Genomic DNA, 13918 nt, shown 5'->3' with positions numbered 1-13918 from the left:
AGGGCCTACAGATCAGGACTTCAGAATTTAGCATTGTGTAGCTGCTCCTGTGCTGTCACGCATAACTTTTTTCATGCTAATTAGAACTCTCTAAATGGAATACGAAGAGCAGTATAGACGAAGCTTTGTGGTTGAAATAAATGTTATTTAAAGGAGGTTCCAGCTTTAGTCCTATAGCTGTATATTATAATAGAAGAAAGCACGGTGAGGATGCAGAAGGAAACAAGCTCCCATGGGCCTCTGGAGCTCCACTGCATGCAGGTTGTGTGCTTGTTTCTATACAGGAAAAGTGATGGGGGTTTCTAGCACAGATGAAAAACAAAGGCACAGTGGAAACTGTATGCTCTAACAACGTGAGTGATAGAAAAGACAACCACGTGTCACTGCTGCTGCTCTCTCTCTCTCTCTCTCTGTCTGTCTGTCTGCCTCTCTTCTTCCCTCTCTCTTTCTGTCTGTCTCTCTCTCTCTCTCTGTCTGCCTCTCTTCCTCCCTCTCTTTCTGTCTGCCTCTTCCCCCCAGCTCTTTTTCAGTTGGCAGAGTGCCAAGCCACTAAACATAAGAGCACCAATATAAAGAGTGAAAGTGAGGAAGACATTTCTTTGGTGACTGCGGTTAATCATCTCTATTTATCTTCATAGCAACAACCACAAAGGAAAACAAAATGACCAATAACATTACAGATCCCGGGGACCCTACCTATATGACCACCTCTTCTTTATGTTCAGTATTACACACATCACATACAATTTTATTCTAGTCATATCTTCTTTTACCTTTTACCTAGCCTCTTTTACATCTAACCACAATTAACAGCAAATGTTTTTTCCTTCAATATTTCGCTGTCACAAAATAAATGCATGTATCCTGTAAGAATACATATTAATTTGCTCCCTAGAGAAGGCGTGGGCATGAGTCAGTTTTCTAATTAAAGCAATAAAAAACAAAAAGTAGCATGGGAGGGTGTAGGCATGAGACAACGTCTTAATGTTTACTTACAGGTTGGACAGGACGATTACGTAATATTTTAATGAAAAAACAAAAAGTGAGTCACAGGAAGTCCTGGCAGTCCTCTCTATTCTGTCCTTTTTTAGACAGACTTACCTACGAGATCCAGCACGTCACATAAGCGCGAGGTTAATGAGACGCAACAAACGCAACGCAATCACAACGCAAATGCAACACAATGCAAACGCAGCAAGATTATCAGGCACTCAGAAAACATCACACACCGAATACCATTAGTTTTATTATGCTATATCAAGTAGTCAAATGAATTTATTGTTGATGCAAAAAATCTTTCTCAAATCACATTGGTGCATGGTGACCTTTACTAGAGAGATCAATAGGAACAGGTTTCCCCTTCTGGAATAATGTAGTAGTGTTCAGTCAGAGGGACAGGTCCTCAGAGATGACATAATGGACAGGAAGAGCATGCTATACTATGAAAGCCAGTACATATGTAATATTACGCTTTTGGTACTGGTGTCCTTTGCATAATGAATGACCTTAGATTGTTAGTAATTACTGCACTCAACTGTATCTTCAAGCTCTACGAGCACCTTGCTTCACATTCTCCTCCTGTATGAGCCATCAGTCATCTCTGTAGGTCCTGTGTGTGTGTGTGTGTGTGTGTGTGTGTGTGTGTGTGTGTGTGTGTGTGTGTGTGTGTGTGTGTGTGTGTGTATGTGTTGCATGTGGGGTGACTGTGATGTGGCCCTGTGGCCCAGTGTCTCCTCAGCACAAATGCAGGCTGCTCACCACAGGCCCTGCTATAATCATAGTGCCGAGCTAAGCAGTGTGGAAGCTCAGGATGCAGTGGAGGGGGCCCAGCCTGCCCCATTCAGGGTAAGAGGAGGCCTGGGCCAGCCAGAAAAGCTCTGATTACAGACTACATAAAGGGAGACCTGTATCAGCAGGGGCAAGGGCAGCCTCGCATTATACTGAAAGTCCCCATGTTCTGTGCAAGTGGAAAACAGTGAGGTTGGGTTGGGGGGAACATGGAGGGGGGGGGGGGGGGGGGTGCATCTGCTCTGCACTACACAGAGAGAGAGAGAGAGAGAGAGAGAGAGGAGGGGGTGGAGAGAGAGAAAGAGAATATGTGTGTGCATGTGATGATGATCACTGTGTAGGCTGCATGTGACGAGCTGTCAGAAATGAGGCAGAAATGAGGCGGTGGCTCTCTGGACACACTAGGGGGTTTGGACACAGGCTGGGGCAGGGGGGTGGAGGGGAGGGGGTGCTATTGTGAGCAGAGGGCAAGAGTGCGCCAGTGCGACTGCACTGAAGTGTGTTTCTGGCAGCCCCATGAGTCAGCTGAAACATGCACTCTTGTATAGCGCAGCACGTTATTTCGGAGCCCGCAGAGGCGGTGGGAGCTGGCATGGAGACTCAGAGGGGGACCTTCCTTTGTGAATTCAGTCTCTGCATTCAGCCATTTACTGCGGGTCGATGTGCAGAGATAGCAGTGGCACGTGAGCCACAGGTGTCCGGTTCAGCTGCTCTAACAGCTATTGCTAGCATCATGCTAAATTCTGTCTTTAGTCCAGTTATTTGATTGCACGACAGCATTCATTTGTCTGCATCACTAGTCCACTCATAGAACGTCCAACTCACCCTTGCCATTAGGCTGCTGTTTTATAAGCTCGTTCACCCAAGTCTCTAGTTATGGTCACTCTGTCATAACTCTGCATAGGTACCATATGCTAACCTTTGGCATCAGCAGTCTGCTACTTAACATCTGTGACATTTCCGAGTGTGCCCCTGTGAGTCAAACCTGTTCCACTGCACTCTGGGAGGACCTTTCAGTCTGCATTCTATGACCCGTGGTGTTCTCAGTGCTGGCTGAACACAAGACGAACATAGCATGCAAGTGTGAGTGATTTTGTTCAGATTCTACTCACGATGGGGGCCACAGGTCCACTTGTCCTCATACACACACTGAATAGTAACAGTCGAGACTGCCACTCATTTTTACCTCCATTCTGGGAGATATAATTACAAAGGACACATGCATGTTCATTCCAAACTTGGAGCAGCTCAGGAGGTTGCTTTGCACTACCTTGCACCAATTGGCTCCACCCCCTTCTCAGCTTTGCACTACCTTGCACCAATTGGCTCCACCCCCTTCTCAGCTTCCCAATTTACTGCTGTACTTCTCACAACTCATAAAGGGGCGAGTCCCACACGGCCGTTCTTCACTTCTCCTTTTTAGGACCTGCAGTCTTTCCTTCTCTTTCATCTCATCTCTCCCACAGATGAGGACCAGCGCAACAGCCATTCAACGAAGTGTCATACATGAATCACTTCATTAAGGATGGCGGGAGGTTATGTTGTGTGATTTTTGCTTGTGTGCATCTGGCTACAGAGTCCCTTTAATCTGCCCTGTTTTCTAATACCAGCATCTTTAGCATTGCACATATGGCAGGATATGTTTAGAGGACCTCTATTAGAATAAAATCTACAGTCAGACCAGAAATGCTATATACATATACATACACACACACACACACACACACACACACACACACATACATGCACACACACACACGCACATGCACAACCACACACAAACACACACGTGCACACAGTGGAAATAGGTGAAAGCCGAATCACCCACATGTATATACAGACAGAAATAGAGCCCTATAAAAAGAAAGACACACACAGCAAGAGAAACCCATAAACAAACACACACAGCCGAACAAACAGTACTCGTCCTTTGGGTTTGCAGGACACTCCTGTGATTTGCGGTTCCCTGAAGTGTCTTCGGCCAAAGGTGCGGAGAGCAGGCGAGATAAAGGCAGATGAGCATACCCAAGGCTATTTATACATACATGCACTGCATTCGATTCCTGACATGGCAGATAGGGTGTGATTGGTGGCGTGCTGTCCTGGCGAGCTGGTTGGTGGACTGGGTCAGAACCTGAGCTGCATGAGAGGACAAGACTGAAGAGCACAGATGCAACTCTGTGCCAGCAGAATGTGAGGAACAAAACACTGTCCTGGGCACTCCATGTGTCACACGAGACACGGACATGGTGGCCAACGCTATGACTTTATTAGATTTTATTTTTTAGGTTTATTTTTATTTTTTTGCAAATCTACACTAGTACAGCCAGATTCTTCTCACAGTGCATTTTAATGGTGAAATGCACTCCCACACCTCATAATCCAGGAGGCTGCTGTGTGCAATATTGGTATCCCCTGCAGGCGGTGTGGAGCAGTAGATGAGCGTGTAGTATTTATTATTCCTCTGTGCTATTGGCATGCCCGGCCCTGCTACAGCTGTGGCACTAGGCTGGACCTATTCCATTTGACTTTCAAATTTAAACACTAAATAAAATTCATGTGGAAAAGATAAAGCTTCACTGGAATGAATGTGAGCAGACCTTTTACAAATTCAAAAGGATTTTAGTTGGATCAGGCTTCTGGCATTGTATGCACTTTTATATACAATATTTAACTTTGGAGATATATTATACAGTGTTTAATATGTTTGGTTACTTAAAATCAGTTCCAGCCTTTTGCTTTATATGTTTTTATTATTCTTCTCCCTCTTTCCAATAATGCCTTTTGCCTATTGTTTACTGTTACTAAAATATTCACAAATGTATACTGATATGTGTATATTATTATTACAAAGCAAAATTGTATACTACATTTTCTGAACCCTTTCGCTTCTGAGGCTTTTTTCCTGTTCTGGGACATTTTGGCATTATTAGGATGATAGGTCAGTAGTCTGAAATCTGAAAGCTTTTTTGGAGTTGTTTCATTTTGCCTCAGACATTGATGATAAGCAAGTTTTTGGTCAGCTTCCTGATCACTCCTCAGGGCTATGACTATCTCTTAGGGCCAGTTTCCTGGATACAAATACAGCCAATAGCTGGCCTGAAATACACTCTTGATGGTAATTTTCCATTAAAAAGCTTCCTTAGGCCTTGGCTATACGTAATGCATATTTAAGGCATCAGCTCTTAGAACATTTTGAAATATCTAGCTCTATTCTTTTACCTCACAGTAATTTCAGCAATACAACCATTTTAGTTCAACAGATTTAAGTATAGCGATTACGAGTAAAATACGAGTCATTTAGTGCATAATTGTTATTTATATATAAGTGACAACACGATGACTCTCAAACCTAAATGGAACACAAGTGTAATTGTAAGAGGCCATATAATAGTATAACCTAAATTCTCTGAGTGATCAGATACACTTAAGACACTTAAGTGCCACATGTAAGACAACCAGAAAATGTGTTGTCCCAAAACTCTTTAGTTACAATGTGTTAAGATCTCCCACAGCGCAGGCAGTCTTAACTAGCGCAGCTGAGGTGGCATAATAATGAGCTGTTCAATCCGCAAAGGGTTAACAAATTAAACGCGTTTGATTCCGCATAGGTATGGTGGTATCACACCTTTACTGCACAATTAATGATGCAGTAATCTACCACACCATAAAAAAGCAGAAAAACCATACCATATTTAGTGCAATTTTAGAAGAATTTAAAATGTAACTGCCTTGTTTTTTTGCAGTAGTAATAAAAATTATGAATCTACACTCACTAAAGCAGGCTACACATGAATTGGAAGAGTCGTGCATTAATTCTGTTGTGAATGGGTCTGATCTGATCTTGTTAAACATAAATTGCCTGACAACTATTAAAATTTATTGGCTGTAAAGCCAAGCAGGTGGAGCCCATTACCGTCATTCAAAACTGCTTTTCGTACTATTTCATGCCAAAACGGCATGTTGTGCGTTAACGTTAAATGCATCTAAAACAATTTAAAATTTAAAACGTCTACAATATAACGTTTATATCGGGTTTGTAGTGCGCGTGTGTTTTGTGTTATACAGCATAGGCCTATACAATTATTGTGACAGAATATATGGTGTCAAAACGTGTCGTAAAGCTGTACGTTACACTGAATCAAAGTACAACGCACTTTTAAAAAATGTTTTTGGACGTTTTGCCGTTCCACACTCTGCCGAAGCATTGCGTTCAGCTACTTGGTGAATCGTCGTGCTTGTCGGCCGACGCAGCCTTCAGCGACACGAGAGCACTTCAGAAATTTTCCCCACGCTTGCACGTTGCCAGGAAACAAAGTGTGTGCTTGTGTGTGTGGGAGGTTGAGAGAAGAGAGGGAGAGCTGCGTGGTTATGATGGAATGATGCACACAATATCCAATTAGGGTGTTCTGAAAAAAGTCAAGGCCGCTACCTGTCGGTGTGCCTCGCAGGACTTTCGGAATCTCTGAACTAGTAAGAAGGCGGGAGAGAACAAGAAATAGCAGCTAGTTCAGGAGTGGTCAGCATCGTACTTGTTACCTTTGTTGTGTTAATAAGGCTCAACTGATGAGGCTCAGGGTCCTAGTGCCTGTAGAATTAATGGCCCGATTAACGTAATTTAAAGACCAGGACATTTCCACAGTTTTAAAAAATATCCCGGGACGCCCGGGACAGGACGTGAAATACGGACGTTTGGTCACCCTAGCATATGTAATAGGCCATATGACTATAGCACAATAACATCAACCCCATAACATTTCCATGAAAATGGTAACAGATCACATTTCTTTACATTGTGCATCACGGGATATAATATTCAAGTGCTAAGTATAGAAATTTTACACAAGAGATTTTGCATGGTCCTCGTGCCTGTTGTAGAATGTTCTAGAAGTCTGTTCTAAACTGGAGGGGGCAGCGTACACGACCCAGTCATTACCATGCCAACTGCTGGGAATGCCAAACTGAAGTTAATGATAGATGAATTACTTGAAAGGCATAACTCTTCCTTCAAACAAGGAAGAGGAAAAAGCTATTTCTTTCCCCCTCCTGTTTCTTGGTTCCTCCGGAGAGGACAAAATATAACAGAAAGTGTGAGAAACCACTTCTCTTTGAAGCCCATGGACTTGTGGGTAGTTGCAGAAAACAGACAGGTGTGGGAGCACTGTGTGAAGAGTCTCAGAGGAGCCCTCACTTGTATAAAACCCAACTTGATTGTTATCTTTCCCTTGCTGGGGTATACTGCACTACATTTCTCTTATTTCCAGAGGAGATCAAGTCTTATTACTGTTGCTGAAATAACATCCTCTAAAGACTTTCTCTGTAGTTCACAGTCTTAATTTATCTTTAGAGTGTGGACACCTTCACAGTCATTAAAAATGAATTTGAATCCATTTTGTCATTAACACCTGATAAAGATATCTTACAAATATTCTTTAATGGTTAAATTTACATTGTTTTATCTGTTTACATTTGCAGGACTCAAACACTGGAAGAATTAGTTATAGCATAAATTTAGTCAGATTTCTTGCTCACTCAAGACATTGCACACCAGTGGTAATATTTCACAGCTGATCTAAAATCACATCAGCTTAAGCAGCAGAATCTACAATAGTTCTTGCAATTAAAATAATGCTTTACCCCAAAAGGGGAATGAGACTCCGAAAGAGCAAAAGCTTGTGAGGAGCAATTAGCATAATGCTAACACCACACAATCATGTCTTGCTAACTGGCTCCTAGAAGCTTCTATTATTCACCATTTGCAGTGTTAGCTGTGAACGAGTTGGTGTTGTGGTGTGGAAGCTCCTTTGTTCTCAGACTGGGGTTGTGTTTTATTCCCTCCCCCATGGAACCTATCAGGTCTTGGTGCTGACATCGGCAGGAACCCAGTGCTGGGCCATTTCCAGGAGTCTCTCTAAATCACCGCAGTTCCTAATGGAGCGCCCATCTCTACCACCAACCCCACCTCCACCCTCCTGTCATACCCTACCTGCACCCATCACTTCTCCCAACCAGCCTAGTTCTACTGGCTATTAATCACTTGTACCAATATAAAGGGATTCATCAAAACAAACACACAATCTTATATTCTTTAGTCAATCAAATCTGTTATAACATTTGAAATTCATACAAAGGCATAAATAAGATTACAGTGGCTTATATATTACACAGCCGCCTACGAAGATACTAGGGTTAGTAAGCGCTTAAATTCAGAGCACAAATTCACTATGTACTCTTGTATAGAAAAATGCTTGCAGAGACAAATGTTCTCAGATACAATCACACTATTAAATTTACACTCATCACAGCATCAAAATATAACAAGGCCCCATGCACACTCATGATAAAGTGGCAAAGTGACGTGGTCACACACATGCTGCACTCTGCTTCTCTCTCTCTCTCTCTCTCTCTCTCTCTCTCTCTCTCTCTCTCTCTCTCTCTCTCTCTCTCTCTCTCTGTTCCTCCCCCTCCCATCTCCCTCTCTCACTCACCAGACCTTCACACTGAGCTGCAATGCTCCACTGCTCACTCACACGTCATAAGCTGTCCATCTTGACAGTGAAATCGCCTGTGAAATTTCCAGAGGGCCAGGAGAGAGGAAGACCATGTGATTTGGGATTTCACCAACCCTGCTATCTGGCTGTTTCATGGTCCTCCAACATGAGAGGAGGGAATATATAACGTCGTAGCGTTCTCGAAATACATAGAGGAAAACAAAACTGTCCTAAAACTATGTGATGTTTCATGAGAGCTCACAATCTCATGACCTGAAATATTAACCAAGCTTAAAAATCATGCATCACATGTAATATTAGAAGTCGTCTGCTTACTTGTGTCATGCAACGTAAAGTTGCTTTACATGTACATAAACCTACATGTTTGTGTTGCAGTCTAAACTACTGACTTTTGTCTGATTACTTTGGACAAAGAGCCCCAGTGGAAATAAAATGGCACCACTTAAAATGCCTTACCTTTCCAGTGTGTGGGAGAGCTGTTTTTCCCAAGCTCTTTGGAAAAGGGCATCTGGGTAATAAGTCTTGGGGCTGACTTCCAGGCAGGGCACTGTGTCCTAGCAGCGCTGACCCAAAGCTGACCTGGGCTACTCAGCCTTGTCGTCCACTGAGGTGTCCGCGAGCATGGCATGAAGAGGGGGCAAAGGTCACATCGAGAGGGAAAACTCATTTCGCCTCCGCTCAGCACCACAGCTTGAAGTCACTGATCTTCCCTGTGACAGCCTCCATTTCTTAGGTGTTAGTGTGTGTCAGGCATGGAGGCTGCTGAGAAGTTGTCTGAATTAATATTTTCCTGGAATTCAACAACAATTTTTGGTTTCATTTCAAGTCTGCTTGATTATGTAGAGATCACTTTTACAAAAGAATGAGTATCAGTACGTTTTGGAATGTAGCAGGTTCACAACTAAGTATTTGTTTGTGATTAGCAGGTTGTGTTAAACCTCACCTAAAGCAATGTTACTGTATTACATGTAATTTAATGTACATTTCATGATAAAATGATGAGACTGTCACATGCTTATTTCCTCTGCACCACGTGGCCAAAGTAGGACGAAACTCTGCCACACAGTCATTGGTTATTGGATCTGTCTCCGTGTCCCCTATATTAGTTCCAGATCTTGGACAACCTGTGTCTTGTCCATCCGGGTACTCAAGAGTTAAACCACGTTTTTTCTGTGCATCACCTGATGTTTAGCACCAAGCATCCGTACAGTTACGCAACACCGCCCATGGTAAGTGGGGCCACTCTACAACTCCTACTTCCACTCAAGTGTGCTGTAACCAGGGCACAGGACTGTAGACCCCTTACTGCATGTGAGGGGAGAGAGAGAGAGAGAGAGAGAGAGAGAGAGCTCCTTAAGAACAAGTCAGCAAACACTAATATATTCTACTGAATCTTTGTTTTTAGCTGTGAATTGTAGTGTGTTCTTGAAGGTTAGATAACCTTACTGTCAACAGAAATATGCAATGCATGATATATCTGTAAAATAATAACATTATTTAAGCAGTACTACAAAGGGCTACAATGGGTCAGCCTATTATGAAAATTAGAAATCCAATGAAGTAAGTTAATAGTTTACTTAACAAATAATCGTATTAACAATTTAAATAAAGTGTGCATTGAAAGTGCTAATAGGGACTACATCCTCCAGAGTACAGTGAAAAAGGTATCAGACTTGTTAGTATTATTAACAACATATACATATAGTGAAAGTGGCCCTTGCCTCAACAGTTTGACCTAAAGTTGGTTTATATGCAACTAAAAGCAAGCTAATATTGCTAGTACTGCAGTTGTTAAATAATGCTAAGAAAAAGCCACATGTGATTAAACATATTGTTCATATGTAGAGCCTATGGCATTTTCACAATAACGTTCTAGTATTGTCTGGTAAACCACCCAAATAATTCAAATTCTTCACAACACCTAGGCAACTTAATAACTGCATGTATATATAATTATGTGACATTTGTATTTTGTTTCACACAAGCCAGTGGGTTGACAGCCACAGGGTAGCCATGAGTTCACAAGTAAACTTCAAATTCTGCGGGCATGTGTGCATTAGGGATAGGCTACACAGTTAACAGGTCAAACTACAGTCAAAGCAGGAAAATATTCTAAACATCCAAAGTCAAAAAGAGTAATAAATATTGTTGGCTCTGTAAACAAAGTAACACTATACTTATATTGTTATATACTATACTATAGTATATAGTGCAGTCATGGGGGCAGTTGTGGCCTGGCGGTTAGGGAACTGGTCTTGTGACCGGAGGGTCGTGGGTTCGATTCCCAGACAGGCCATGACTGAGGTGCCCTTGAGCAAGGCACCTAACCCCAACTGCTCCCCGGGTGCCGGGCTAGGGCTGCCCACCGCTCTGGGTACGTGTGATCCACAGCCCCCTACTAATCACTAGTGTGTGTGTTCTGACTGCAAAGATGGGTTAAAAGCGGAGGACAATTTTTGATTGGGGTGTAAAAATCACAATTGACAAAATATGGCACACACATTTCACAATATAATTTTAAACTGGCATCTTTGTAACAGTTGTTTTGGTTTCTCTGTCACTAAAGGCTAACAGTGAGGATATGCAACATGAAATCTCTTGTTAGTGTCTTGTCCTTATAACTATTGGATATAATCTACACTCTAAACTTTTTTTCCTTGCTCTATTACGACACAAAATCTTGCTCAACAAGACCAGCATCAATACAGCTGAGGTTCTAGACCTATAATAGGCTTGATTTAAAACCCACCACTAACTAGCATTTCAGCATTGAGCTGAAATTATGAAGAAATTAGACTTGTAGAATTTAAGTATATAAAATCCATAGGCCTATAGTGACTCACAAATCTCACAGACTGATTGCTTTCACCTGTCCTTCAACTCATGGGCATGAAATATTCATTTGTTGCCACAGGTTTAGAATTTTAAAGATACAGATTGTGTTTTCCAAAACTCATGAACTCAAATTAGTCTTACTAAGTAGTACACACAAAGTAAGTTATTTATTTATATATAATTTTGTTTACCATCAATCTCAAAGCATAATCATTTGAGTTTAATAGTTAAATGTTATTGTAGTCACATCTTATATGTTTAGTCCATAACATGTTATTTATACCTTAATATTTGAAATCTCCATTCATTGTGTAGTCCATGTGGAATCCAGATTAGATGATTGTCAGCCTGCATGTAAACAACAGCCCCAGGATTCGACCCTGGCCATGGGTTCCATCACTGAATCTTCATACATTGCAGACCACCTTCAGGTTCTCACTTGTTATGATGCAAGCCCAGGGGGTATATTTCTCCACCACTGAATTATTGAGATGGCCAGGGTGCTTATGGGTTCACAGTTATCTCATTTCTGCCTACTACAGCTTTTGTGAGTAATATCTTTCCTCCCTTGGTCTCACTGGTGTTGTCACTTCCATCTCCACTCCTCTGGAGATGATAAAGAAAAAAAACAGGGTACAGAGACCCCTCTGAGAGAGAGAATGGCATGTGTAGGTGTGTTTCTATGTGTTTGATGGTGAGTATGTGTGTATTTTACAGAAATGTCTGAGACTCACGTGTTGTGAGTTGAATAGAACCATACCTGATGTAGAGAGTGCTCAAAAGCTCAGCTGGGGGTGTCCTAACAGGTTTTCAGAATGTTGTTCCAGCATGAGCTGAGCAAATGTTTACATAGAGAATCGCCTTTTACTTCTAATTATAGTTTTCTGTATTAAATTCTACAAAATGTGATTGGTTGTGTATAAAGTCTTAATATTATGCTACCTTCATCTAAATTAAAGGAATCGGCAAACGAACAAATACGACAAACCATAGGACCAGATCAGACTACCCCATTATAACCTGCAGCACCTACGTCACATCATATCTCAGAGTGTTGTCCCTCCCCGTGCATCTTCCTTGCCTTCTCAGTCAGCCGTGCACCTCCCACTCCCTCTGGAACAACCCCCGGCTCCTCTGGAGCCATCGCTGCGGAAATAGAGCAGCTGGCGAGACCACCCCCTGCCACAGCACTGCGGGCTGTGTTGTTCCTGAAATGGCTTGTCCTCTTACTCAGCCAGTGGGTACATCTGAGCCTGGCAAGCCTCGTGTTGCCAGGCCTGCCTGCTTCAAAAGGGGGAGGTGATGCAGAAGGAGCGTAGGGGTTTCCTCTCTTGCTGTGGTCCTGCACCCCTTTCTCCTCTCCTTGGTATCAGGACACCACAAGGTTGACACGCTTTTCACCAAGGCGATATGGGAGAAGCTGCTGTAGGCAGAGGCTGTGGTGCTGTGAGACTGTACATTCTGTAGATAAGAGTACTGGGAAGCCATGTACAGGGGTACATAACATGACACACATCACACACCACCACAAGGTTGGGTGTGGGTGTGTGTTTCAGTGTTACAGGAGATAAGGCAGCAAAACGCAAAAAACTAGGCCAATTCATGAGCCACGCAACAGCACTCGAGGCCAAACAGAATTCATCTGCGAACACATCTAAAACATTTGATTCATTGTTGGACAAGAAAGGTGCTGTGCAGTGACAAGAGCATTCATATGAAGGGAAGGAAGCAAAGGAAAAACCTGGCTTAACTCAACTGAACTACACACTCAATTTCCACCAATTACACACGCTGGAAACATATTATTAATGAAGATTAACGTACTGAATATCAGCAGTAAATACCCTGTAGCACAGAGCACAGAAAAAAAAACACTTTTTCATATTTCACCAAAAGACAAAAATAAAATGATGCCAGAACCGAGTTGTCCTGATTGGTGTTTCATTCCCAACAAGCCATGGCTGCCTTGTCATGCTATTCAGCTGCAACACAGTTCATGCTCACGCTTCTGGATCCAGACGTGTCCCACGGACTGTGCACAAACATTTAGGATGTGGGTTACCTCAAGTCAGTCCATCATTTCTTAATCTGCTCCTAATCAGAGCGCTATATATAGGCTGTAGTTGCTTCTTGCAGTTAGGGTGAACCATTTAGCGCTTAGCTAAGCTACAAGCCATTTTTAGAACTGCTCGCTAAGTGCAGCCCCTTCCACCTGTTTGTGTGAAAAGCTTGGAGGCCCCAGGAACCTCAGGGACGCCACAGGAACCCCTCTCACCCTTTACAGTATATCTGTCAAACCCCCCATGGCTAGCCACAACACCTATAGTGCAAGCATCACATGGGAAAAGACAAAAACAGATCAACCAAGAGAGTTGCTACACTGCTAGAGCCCCTCCACTCATAACCCCCAACTACCACCTCCACACCATATTTCAACAACCCACTCCTGCCATTCCCACAAGAATCTTAGCAGAACACCACTGAGCCCAGAGGCACAGTTGTCATCACTGTGGGGTTTGAAGCCAGCATGCCCTTCACTGCTACTGGTTTTAAAATGCTTAGTTACAGCAGCTAGATACATAAGGCACAGGAGCCAAAAATTACTTTGCTATTTACCGTTGTGTAGTGATTTTCTGATCTGCTTTAGGTTTTCCAAACTTGTACATTTAAAGTAATGGAGTTTATTTACTCACTGTAAAAGGGAAAGCAACTATGTCGAGTTGCACTAATTTCAGCATCTTAGACATAAGGTTCTAAAACGGAATCAAGAATAGAGTTTGAAG

General features: G+C 42.5%; 1 long non-coding RNA gene across 8 annotated transcripts in view; it reads right to left on the bottom strand.

The window, feature by feature from the left end:
• Positions 1-13036, bottom strand: part of LOC143508637 (uncharacterized) — a 26959-nt gene extending 13923 nt beyond the window's left edge. The window contains exons 1-5 of one of the 8 annotated variants that reach the window (XR_013129414.1): positions 12169-13031; positions 11896-11968; positions 11419-11741; positions 8757-9605; positions 8277-8353 (exon numbers count right to left, since the gene is read on the bottom strand). This is a non-coding gene — a long non-coding RNA (uncharacterized LOC143508637). Of the gene's footprint in view, positions 1-8276; positions 8354-8756; positions 9606-11418 lie in introns of all 8 variants that reach the window. The other 7 variants (XR_013129413.1, XR_013129416.1, XR_013129412.1 and 4 more) reach the window with 7 other exon arrangements.
• Positions 13037-13918: the final 882 nt, after the last annotated feature.

Source organism: Brachyhypopomus gauderio, chromosome 2 (assembly GCF_052324685.1).
Source record: "Brachyhypopomus gauderio isolate BG-103 chromosome 2, BGAUD_0.2, whole genome shotgun sequence".
Classification (NCBI taxonomy): domain Eukaryota; kingdom Metazoa; phylum Chordata; class Actinopteri; order Gymnotiformes; family Hypopomidae; genus Brachyhypopomus; species Brachyhypopomus gauderio.
The sequence above is the reverse complement of the archived record's forward strand: the minus strand, read 5'-3'. Positions and strand labels throughout refer to the sequence as shown.